This window comes from Syngnathus scovelli, chromosome 18 (assembly GCF_024217435.2).
Source record: "Syngnathus scovelli strain Florida chromosome 18, RoL_Ssco_1.2, whole genome shotgun sequence".
Taxonomy (NCBI): domain Eukaryota; kingdom Metazoa; phylum Chordata; class Actinopteri; order Syngnathiformes; family Syngnathidae; genus Syngnathus; species Syngnathus scovelli.
This window is the reverse complement of record NC_090864.1, coordinates 1272501-1283496: the sequence shown is the minus strand read 5'-3', so window position 1 is coordinate 1283496 and position 10996 is coordinate 1272501. Positions and strand designations below refer to the sequence as shown.

General features: G+C 43.5%; 2 non-coding genes across 2 annotated transcripts; both read right to left on the bottom strand.

Moving 5' to 3' along the window:
• Window positions 1-349: 349 nt before the first annotated feature.
• LOC125986402 (U2 spliceosomal RNA) lies at window positions 350-540 on the bottom strand. The gene has a single exon (XR_007487609.1). It is a non-coding gene; the product is annotated as a U2 spliceosomal RNA (small nuclear RNA).
• A 4967-nt stretch (window positions 541-5507) lies between these two features.
• On the bottom strand, window positions 5508-5580 carry trnat-ugu (transfer RNA threonine (anticodon UGU)). Its single transcript has one exon. It is a non-coding gene; the product is annotated as a tRNA-Thr (tRNA).
• Between the last annotated feature and the right edge of the window lie 5416 nt (window positions 5581-10996).

The window sequence follows — 10996 nt, the reverse complement described above, 5'->3', positions numbered from 1 at the left end:
AAATCTCTAACACTGAGAACCCTAAAACTGTATGAATTTGTGTTTATTGAAAACCACTGAATATTATGTTTTTTTTCTGAACAAGTTTTGAAAATGACATTTTCTTAAAAAATTGAGGATAAGAATTGTAATAAAAATTCTTGGAACAATGATAGGAAAATCTCAAGCAATGAAACACATTTTAATTATATTTAGAACGGTTACATAAATTCTTGCTGCCTCTCAAATCGAAATGTCTTACATTTAGATCAGACCCCATCAAGTCATAATTGACTGCTTAACCGTGTAAGAATTAAGCGAACGGATTGAAATGGTTCTCTAGCATATGAACTACCGATTTGACCAGGAGAGGAGGTGCACCGGTCCTGGAGGCACTGCAATACCAGGTCAATGCGTGGAGTGGACGGGGCAAGCCCTTTCCCCATCTCCCTAACCCAAAAATATAATTAATATGTGGTCCGCGGATAGGGGACGTATCAGATATTAAACTGATAAGAACAGATACTACCCTTGATCTTAGCCAAAAGGCCGAGAAGCAATAACTGGAAATGGGTCTGAGGCAACGACTTAAATAGAGACCAATTCCAGTTATGGTTACATATATCGACTAATGCTAATGCCACATACTGACCCCTGTGAATTCCCCAAATGTGGGGATCTCTACTGCATAATTTCTGCTTGTGGGGGATTGCGTTCTTTCTGTTTAGAACTAAACATTTGCGCAGTAGTACGTACACGGAGTTTAGGTCTACAGTGCTGTGACACACTGAACGCTTTTGAGTAGTGATGGACACATGAGGCTTCCTTGGTGTAACTGCCGAACCCGAAGCAGATGTGTCTTTCGCCGCTGGGCGGAGCTGTTGCGGCTCTGGCGAAGCTTCAAGGTTTGCATGGTGTGCAAATTATTTTTGTGTGAATTAATTGTAGTTCCTTGTTATTTGTATATAGTTTGTAGCACTGTCTTGTTGATATTAAGTTGCGATAGAAACCGGGGGTAAGTTAGACTTCGAGGGCACTTCCTGTTTCCTGGAAAGAAGCGGAAAGGTGACGTGATGCAACAGCGCAATAGTTAACGACCGACCTAGGATGCGTCATCGCGAAGCTACTAAGTTAAAAACAGTAAAGTACCCAGTTGTTCACTGGCAGGCCAAAGTGGTATGTATGTTTTACTTTTACTTTTGTATTTGATATGTATGTTTTGTAAATCTAAGTATATCTATGTGTTGTCGCTAGTCCTATGGTGTGGCTGTGATGTCAACGAATTAAGATCACAGTAAACATCTGTAACAAAGAACTCACGTCTCTTTAGTGAAGAAACTGGAACACTTGGGTTTTGAAGCTTTCCCACCAAACGGTTTGCGAATAGGTTCACAAACCCCCCTGCTGGTCAAAAGGAGTAATTTATTCCATTAATGAGAATTACATTCACCTCTATACAGTGGCGCCTCGGTTTTCAAACACAATCCATTCCAGAAGGCTGTTCAAGAAGTGAATCATTCGAATTCCGAATCACATTTTTCCATTACAAATAATGGGGGAAAAAAAATATTCCGTTCCAAGCCAAAAAAAAAAAACGCCTTTTTTAAGCAGTTTTTTCATTTGCGCATTTTTGTCCAATCGCGCAACTGCAGCGCACCGCCGAACATGCAACCGTAGCGCGTCGCCGACCGCGCAACTACACCGCGCTGGTCGCATTTTTGTGACAGACCGTCGCTGAAATTTAGAAAATATTTTAAAGTTCTGATGTACTTTCCAAAATGTAAGTGGACATCAGTGCGCAGTGAGCTTAGTTTTGTCCAATCGCGCAACCGCAGCGCACCGCTGAACGCGCAACCATTGCGCGCCGCCGACCGCGCAACCGCACCGCGCTGGTCGCATTATTTAAGTGGACCTTAGTGCGCAGGGAGCTTAATTTGGTCCGATTGCGCAACTGCAGCGTTACCAAAGTAACGAAAATACAATAACAACGGAGTCAGCCGGCATCCGGGCTGCGCAGTCGGGATGTCTTGGGTCCTCCTGGCTCATCTCGCGAGGTTCGACCTCCGAATTTTGTTCGACAATCGAAGCAAAACAATCTCGAATTTTTTGTTCGAATTCTTATTTGCTCGAGAACCAGGACGTTCGAAAACCGAGGTTTGACTGTAAAAGAAATAGATGCAGCTCACTGACAAGTGCCGCTATTTAAGCTAATTTTAGAACAGTCCTGCGGGCGACTCATGCGGTCCTCATGGGCGTCCTCGTGCCCGCGGGCACCGTGTTGGTGACCCCAGCCGTGGAGGCTATTTTGTGTGTTTTGGAGTGTTCTTTGGTATTGAGTGGGGCTGGTTGGCCGCTTTTCCTTTTTTCCTTTTTCTTGTTGCTTTGCTTTGATGTCTTTTAACTTTCACACTTAAAGGCTTTTTTTTGTGGCGCCGTTGTGTGAATACTGCTGGGGCCTGAATTTCCCAGCCCTCGGGATCAATAAAGTTTCAATCAATCAATCAATAAACTATATAACAAATAACTAACATAAATACCAAGTTTATCGCACCATCCGTGTCACTCCAAATTATTAAATTCATTGAAATCTTCATCCTCTGTGTCACGTGCGTTCGCGTCGCACCGGAAGTGACGTCGTGCATCCTGATAACTGGCCCAAAAACCAACCTTCTGAGGATTCAGCCTGTGAATTTGGTCACAGCTCGTGACCCCTTTTTTGCAGGATCAGTTCTCTTGCTAGCAACGAGGCTTCAACACTTACCGCTAATCAAAATTTCAAACACACTACTATACAGCAAGGTTAGCAGATGTAGCTGTCTGTCAGACCCTAGTGGGAATTTAACTCACACCCTCTGATTTACAATTCTAGTGCTCTTATCACTTAGCGATGCCGCCTTGCTTGGCAAAACTGTGTCAACCTTTTAGAAGATGAACCAAAAGAAACTCTTAAAAATGTAGTCTAACCAGGACTCTAGGCCAGTGATTTTCAACCAGTGTGCACACATTTGTGTGCCATGAGAAACTATAAAATTTCCCTTCACGTCCCCAAAGACAACAACAACTCATCACACAACTGCTGGAAACCAGTACCATGGACAAGATATGTGGAAATACACCCTCAACTATTATAAATTCAACTTGCACAGCAAATGTTAAGTATATTATCAGAGTTCAGTGAGAACTGAACTCAGAACCCCTTGTTTACTAGACCAGTACCCTAACTACTGAACTACAAGGCCTGTTCTATGGCTGTTACTAATAAACTATAAACTATTCATGTACAATATTGCGAAATGTAATCAGGATGTGTCACAAATCAACAGGTATGTTTAACTCTATTGCTACTATTCTGCGAGCAAGCAAAGCTAGATAGCTGGGCCAAGTTTGAGAACCAGTTAGTGTGCTCGAACCTCATAGCTGGTTGAAGCACTGGTCTTGGAAAGCAGGATTGAGTCCTGATTTTGATTCTTCTATATGTACAAGTTTGAATGTGACAACAGCCGGCAACAGCCATGCCTAACGAGCTAAAGGACAAGGTGTGTCCTTTCATCAAAAAAGCTGTAGCCAAAGATTCTCTCAGAAGGGACATTTATAAAAACACATGCAAGAACACACACAGGTGAGAAACCTTTTTCCTGCTCAGTTTGTGGCCAAAGATTCTCTCAGAACAGTCACTTAAAAATAAACACAAGAACACACACAGGTGAGAAACCTTTTTCCTTCTCAGTTCTTGGCCCAAGATTGTTAGGGTTGACAAATTACAGTGGAGCCTCGGTTTTCGAACGTCCAGGTTCTCGAACAAATCGGTATTCAAACAAAAACTTTGAGATTTTTTTTGCTTCGGATGTCGGACGAAATTCGGTTGTCGAACCTCGCGAGATGAGCCGAGAGGACCCGCATGTCAACTGACTCCGTTCGTTATTACATTATTGTTACGCTGAAGATTGCATCAACTCTAATCATGCCTCCAAAGGAAGCAAGTGGGAGCAATAAAGCCATCCTAAAACACAAAGACGCTCCTAAAGCAATGCGACAGTGAGCGCCCGGCGCGCTGCGGTTGCGCGACTGGACCAAATTAAGCTCCCTGCGCACTGAGGTCCACTTAAATTTTGGAAAGTCCATTAGGACTTTAAAAAATATTTTCTAAATTTTAGCGACCGCACTGTCACAATAATGCGACCAGCGTGGTGCAGTTGCGCGGTCGGCGGCGCACTAAGGTTGCGCGTTTGGCGGTGCGCTGCAGTTGCGCGATCGGACAAAATTAAGCTCCCTACGCACTGAGGTCCACTTAAGTTTTGGAAAGTACATCAGGACTTTAAAAATATTTTCTAAATTTCAGCGACGGCTCTGTCACAATAATGCGACCAGCGCGGTGCAGTTGCGCAGTCGGCGACGCGCTGCGGTTGCGCGTTCGGCGGTGCACTACAGTTGCGCGAATGAATAAAATGGTTAAAAAAGGCGTTTTTTGGGATTGAACCGGATTAATTTTTTTCCATTATTTGTAAAGGGAAAACATGATTCGGAATTCGAATGATTCACTTCTCGAACAGCCTTCTGGAACGGATTGTGGTCGAAAACCGAGGCTCCACTGTATCTTGATCGTATGATTATGTTGGAATGTAGACTATATTGATTAACCAGTTGCTGAGGGGAACAAACTTCTTCTGTTTGTTCTCACAACATCGTAAACAAAGTGCTAAGACTTCTGCACTGGTTGACCAGCTGCAGAGGAAGCAATCAAGTTTCCCCCTGTTTCCCTCAACATCATAAAACACCCCCTGCTCTGATTTGACCAGATGTTGGGGGTTCACCAAACCTGTCCACTCTCAATCCCACCCCCCCCCCCCTGTTTTCTCTCAATAAATATGTCCATATATGTTCAGAGTTTCTGAATAGATATTTGAAAGAGTAATATGGCAAATGACTTTAAAATATATGTAGTCTCCGCTCAGCATCCGTCGCCATTTAACGAATGCCAGTTTCAAGGCTGAATTCGTGTGTCACGTGACGTGCCTTCGCGTCGCACCGGTAGTCACGTCATGCAGCCTGATAATTGGCAAAAAAACCCTCGACTTTCTGAGGATGTAGCATGTTAATTTGGACACAGCAAGTGAATCATTTTTTGGCAAGACCAGTTCTCTTGCTCGCAATGAGGCTTTAGCACCTACCGCTAATCATAAATTCAAACACACTACTATCAAGCAGGGCTCACACCCTCTGAGTTACAATTCTAGTGCTCTTATTACTGAGCTACACAGCCTTGCTTGGCAAAACTGTGTCAACCATTTAGAATATTGACCAAAAGAAATGCTTGAAAATGTAGTCTAAAGAGGACTCTAAGCCAGTGATTCTCATTCAGTGTGGACACATTTGTGTGTCGTGGGAAATTATAAAATTTCCCTTAAGATCCTCAAAGACAATAACTCTTCACACAACTGCTGGTCACCAGTACCATGGACAAAGTATGTGCAATTACACCCTCAACTCTTATAAATCCAGCTTGCGCAGCAAATGCTTAGTATAAAATCAGGCCTCAGTGAGATTTGAACTCACAACCCTTGGTTTACAAGAGCAGTGCTCTAACCACTGAGCTACAAGGCCTGTTCTACTGTGGTTAATAATAAACTATAAACTATTCAACTACAATATTGCAACGTGGAAATCAGGATGTCACCGCATCTACCTCCCATGCTACTATTCTGCGAGCAAGCAAGGCAAAATAGCTTGGCCAAGTTTGAGAACCAGTTAGCGTGCTCGAACCTCTGGTTGAAGCTGGTGGTTGAAGCGCTGGTCTTTATGTTTGAATGTGACAACAGCCAGCTCAGTTTGTGGCCAAAGATTCTCTCAGAAGGTAAACTTAAAAACACATGGAAGAACACACACAGGTGAAAGAAAATGTTCCTGCTCAGCTTGTGGCCAAAGATTCTCAGAGAAAGGAAGCTTAAAGAGACACACAAGAACCCACACTGGTGAGAACCCTTTTCCTGAAATATAAAGATGCACTTATCTTAGCAAAAACTCGTTATTTTTCGCAAGTCATTAATCCCAATAAAAACAATCCTAAATTATTATTAGTTCAAATTTTAGGTCCGTCTGTCTTAAATATAATTAATCTGTCTGTCTCCTCTGGGATAGTGCCTACAGCCTTTAAAACTGCTATCATTAAACCGTTACTTAAGCGACCAAATCTTGACCCCGACTGTCTCAGTAATTATAGGCCAGTTTCAAACCTCCCAATCATAGCAAAACTTCTTGAAAAAGTAGTAGCGCAGCAGCTTATTGAGTACATGGTCGCCAATAATCAATGTGAATCTTTTCAGTCTGGTTTTAGAACTAATCATTCCACTGAGACAGCACTTGCTAAAGTGACTAATGATCTCCTCATAGCTATGGATTCGAACACTTCATCGGTATTGTTACTACTTGATCTTAGTGCAGCCTTCGACACTGTAGACTTCGATATTTTATTAGAGCGTCTTAAAAGTTGTGTTGGTATGTCAGGGTCAGCACGAGGCTGATTCTATTCACATCTATCAGACCGGACGCACCGAGTGGTCCATGGCAATACGTCCTCTGAGTTCTATAATGTCAATGTTAAGCGGATGACACCCAATTATATATGCCGTTATCGATGACAGATCTGCGGGACTGTTGTAATCTTGAGGCGTGCCTTGCGGAGATCAAGCAATGGATGTCTCTCATCTTCCTTCGTCTTAACCCAGATAAAACTGAGATGTTGATAATTGGTCCAACTCGTTAATAACACTTATTTAAGGAAACCACTATAACTATAGATAACCGTACTATCATTCAGAGTGATACTGTAACTAATCTCGGGGTAATATTTCACCAAACGCTCTCCTTTCAAAAGCACATTAAGAATATAACCAGAATTGCGTTTTTTCACCTTTGTAATATTGCTAAGATTCGTCCGATCCTCTCGACCGGTGATGCGGAAACTATTATACATGCGTTCATCACGTCGCGCCTGGACTACTGTAATGCATTATTCTCTGGTCTTCCTAAGTCCAGCATCAAAAGTCTACAGTTAGTACAAAATACTGTTGCAAGGCTGCTCTCACGGACAAGAAAATTTGATCACATTACCCCAATATTAGCCAATTTACATTGGCTCCCGGTCCATTTAAGATGTGACTTCAAGGTTCTCCTATTAACCTATAAATCATTGCATGGCTTAGCGCCTTCATATCTCGCCAACCTAGTTGTTCCTTATGTTCCGTCTCGTAACCTTCGTTCACAAAACGCTAGTCTTTTAGTGACACAGAGGGCCAAGAAAATGTTTGCAGGGTCTAGGGCATTTTCTATTTGAGCTCCAGAGCTTTGGAATGCCCTACAAATGGATATTACGTAGAACTACTACCTCTCTAGAAACATTTAAGACACGTTTAAAGACACATTTCTATGATATGGCCTTTAATTAACCTGTAGTGGCCGATTCGGCAGGAGTTTGTTTTTGCTCCCTCTCCCCATCCCCCGTCCCCCCACCCCTCCCCGGCTGGGAGGTGGTTCGGTGGCACTCAAGCTGAGAGCGGCTATCTGGATTCTCGTGGACCACTTCAGGATGAGGGAACTGCAACTTACCTTCCTCGAACACACTGCCAGGACAATCGAGGGCACCTCTGGCAGCTCTTCGCTTTGACTTGGACATCCACTTTTTCATTGATTTTCATATTAAGTATTTTAGGTGCCCTCTCTGCATCCATTGCAGCCTGGTGATCCTGAAAGGGGGATCCTTCCATCTGTGGTCCCTTCTCAAGGTTTCTCATTTTTCTCCTGGTAGGGTTTTTTTGAGGTTCTCCTTGCCCTTTTGGGAGCTAAAGATCAGGGGATGCTTTGAGAATAAGTGTCAATTGTTTGTCTATGTGAAGCCCTTTGAGACTGCTTGTGATTTAGGGCTATACAAATAAACTTGACTTGACTTGACCTGCTCAGTTTGTGGCCAAAGATTCTCTCAGAAGGTAAATTTAAAAACACATGCAAGAACACAAACAGGTGAAAACCCTTTTTCTTACTCAGTTTGTGGCCAAAGATTCTCAGAGAAGCGAAACTTAAAAAGACACACAAGAACCCACACTGGTGAGAAAAGCCTTTTTCCTGCTCAATTTGTAGTCAAAGATTCTCAGAGAAGGGAGAGTTTAAAACACATACAAGAACACACACAGGTGAGAAACCTTTTTCCTGTTTAGTTTGTGGCCAAATATTCTCTCAGAAAGTAAACTTAAAATCACATGCAAGAACACACACAGGTGAAAAACCTGTCTCCTACTCATTTTGTGGCCAAAGATTCTCTCTGAAGAGAAACTTCAAAATCCACTATTTGTCGGACCCCACGAGCGGTGACCTTATATGCAAGGCCTTTTTGTTTTTTTTTTGGTTTGGCGCCACTGTGAGTGGAAGCCTACCAGCAGTGTTCTCTCTTTTGTACTTTATTTTGTTCTTATCTCCTTTTTCTTTCTTTCTATTTGTCCATTCGGCAATGCTGGTGCCTTCGACTGCACCTCGGCGTGTGCAGATTGTTTCGGATCAGATATTTTTTTTCCCTGGGAGCTGGGATGGCTGTACACATCGGTCGTGACTCTACGATGGCCATCCTGCTCATCCGGCTCATGCTGACCGGGTCTCTCGCCTTGGCCTCGCAGCCGCGACCCGTTTGGCAGGTCCGCTCCCTCGTGCTCGTAGGAACCTTGCCGTACCAGCCCCATGGTGACCATCTGCACGTGTCCCGACTGGGTGCCCGGGACGCTGCTCACACGTTTTCTTGTTTCGTGATGTTTTACGGATTTACGACCACGGTCCATTGGGCGCCGTTGAACTTGACTGCCCTTACACCTGTTTATGGACCCTATTAGGCTATTTTGTGTGTTTTGAGGTGTTCTTTGGAATTGAGGGAGTCTGGTTAGCCGCTGTTACTTTTCTCCTTTGTCTTGTTGCTTTGCTTTGATGGCTTTTAACTTTCGTGCTTACTGGCTTTCTTTGTGGCACCGTTGTGTGGCAGCCTTATAGGAGCCTATTGAGTTGCGCTCATGTCATCTGAGTCTTTTATATACCCGCTCTGTGGTATGAATACTGCTGGGGCCTGAATTTCCCCACCCCCAGGGATCTATAATCAATCAATCAATCAATCAATCAATCAATCAATCAATCAATCAATCAATCAATCAATCAATCAATCAATCATCTGGAGATGATTTTTGTCCGATCGCGCAACTGCAGCGCGTCGCCGACCGCACAACTGCTGCTCGCATTATTGTGACAGAGCGGTCGCTAAAATTTACAAAATATTTTTAAAGTCCTGATGTACTTTCCAGAATTTAAGTGGACCTCAGTGCGCAGGGAGCTTAATTTGGTCCGATCGCGCAACCGCAACGCACCGGGCGCTCACTGTCGCATTGCTTTGGGAGCGTCTTTGTGTTTTAGGATTGCTTTACTGCTCCCACTTGCTTCCTTTGGAGGCACGATTAGAGTTGATGCAATCCTCAGAGTAACGAGAATCTAATAACGAACGGAGTCAGTTGGCATGCGGGTTCTCTCGGCTCATCTCGCGAGGTTCGACAACCGAATTTCGTCCGACATCCGAAACAAAAAAAAATCTCGAATTTTTTGTTCAAATACTGATTTGTTCGAGAACGGGGACATTCAAAAACCGAGGCTCCACTGTACAAAAATTTAAAACCAACCTTCGACGGGGATGAAGCTGTGAACCCAGGTGTGCAGACCACAACGGACTAGCATTTCATCGCCATAACCTCTCAGCCACCTCGTCTTGAAAGTCTTGTGTTGACAAGTCACGGTATGTATGTTGTGCCAAGACACTTTGGATGTGAAGATAATGAAAATCCGACTAGGATGTGATTTGAAATGATGAGTGGCAACCCATCGCCTAAATATCTCAGCCATCGCATCTCATGCATGAGTTGTATGGGTGACATGATATGGTATGTACGGTTTAGTATAAGCCGCAAGGTAAAATGATACGATACTTTAGATGTGAAACGAAGAAGAGCTAAGCCACAATAGAAGTGACACTGTCAACAAAGAAAAAGGTTTTTTCAATGTTGTCTTACCCCAAATCTTTGGGATCATCGGATCTGCACAGTTGGATAGTTCCACCAACATTTTAAGATCAACATTCCTTCATGATTTGCCTGCGTGTCCTGGCTGAAGATCCTAAATAAAAGACCCTAAACTTATTGTGATATCATATCGGTCATGATCGTATAGCATGGTGGCCGTAGCATCCTCGGAACGAATCTGGGTCATGGCGTAATTAAATTACTTTGCTGAATTTGTCCGTTGTTCACTGTTGCCAAACAGACTTCTGTTGAACACAAGCTTCCAGACATTACGTCCACCTACGTTTTAACATCAACTTTATTTTATAAAGTTCTTCCTAATTCATCTTGGCGAAACTCCCTCAGGCGTTCCCATCTTTTTTTTAGGCCTGACTGCCACGAGGTAGCGGTAGACACACAATTATGACCCTGGAAGTGCACGCCCAAACCGACTATGATATTAATCAGAATTCATTAATCACTGAAATCCAGTCCTCAGGTCCATGTCATATTCGCTATCAATCGGAACGTAACGAAGCTGTTTCTACCCAGTCACGAACTGGGGACTTTTCGCGTGTTAGGCAAACGTGATAATCACACTATGGAAACATCTGCTACGGTGGTGCACCTTACTTACTGGCCCAAAGTGTCCCTCATTCATTCACATCTTCAGTGAAACCTCCCCAAATCCCCATTCAAACATGCAAAGCATACTATTCGACATGAAAGCAAATCCATTTGTATCATATAAGGACTTTTGACTTGTGATCTGGTGCTACCTCTGTGGAGTTTGTAGGTTCTCCCTGTGCCTGCGTAGGTTTTCCTTGGGTTTTCCTCCCACATCACAAAAACATGCTTGGTCAGCCGATTTAGTAATCCAAATTGCCCATAGGTGTGGTGCAAGTGCGAATGATTGTTTGTCTCTGTGTGCCCTTCGATTGGCT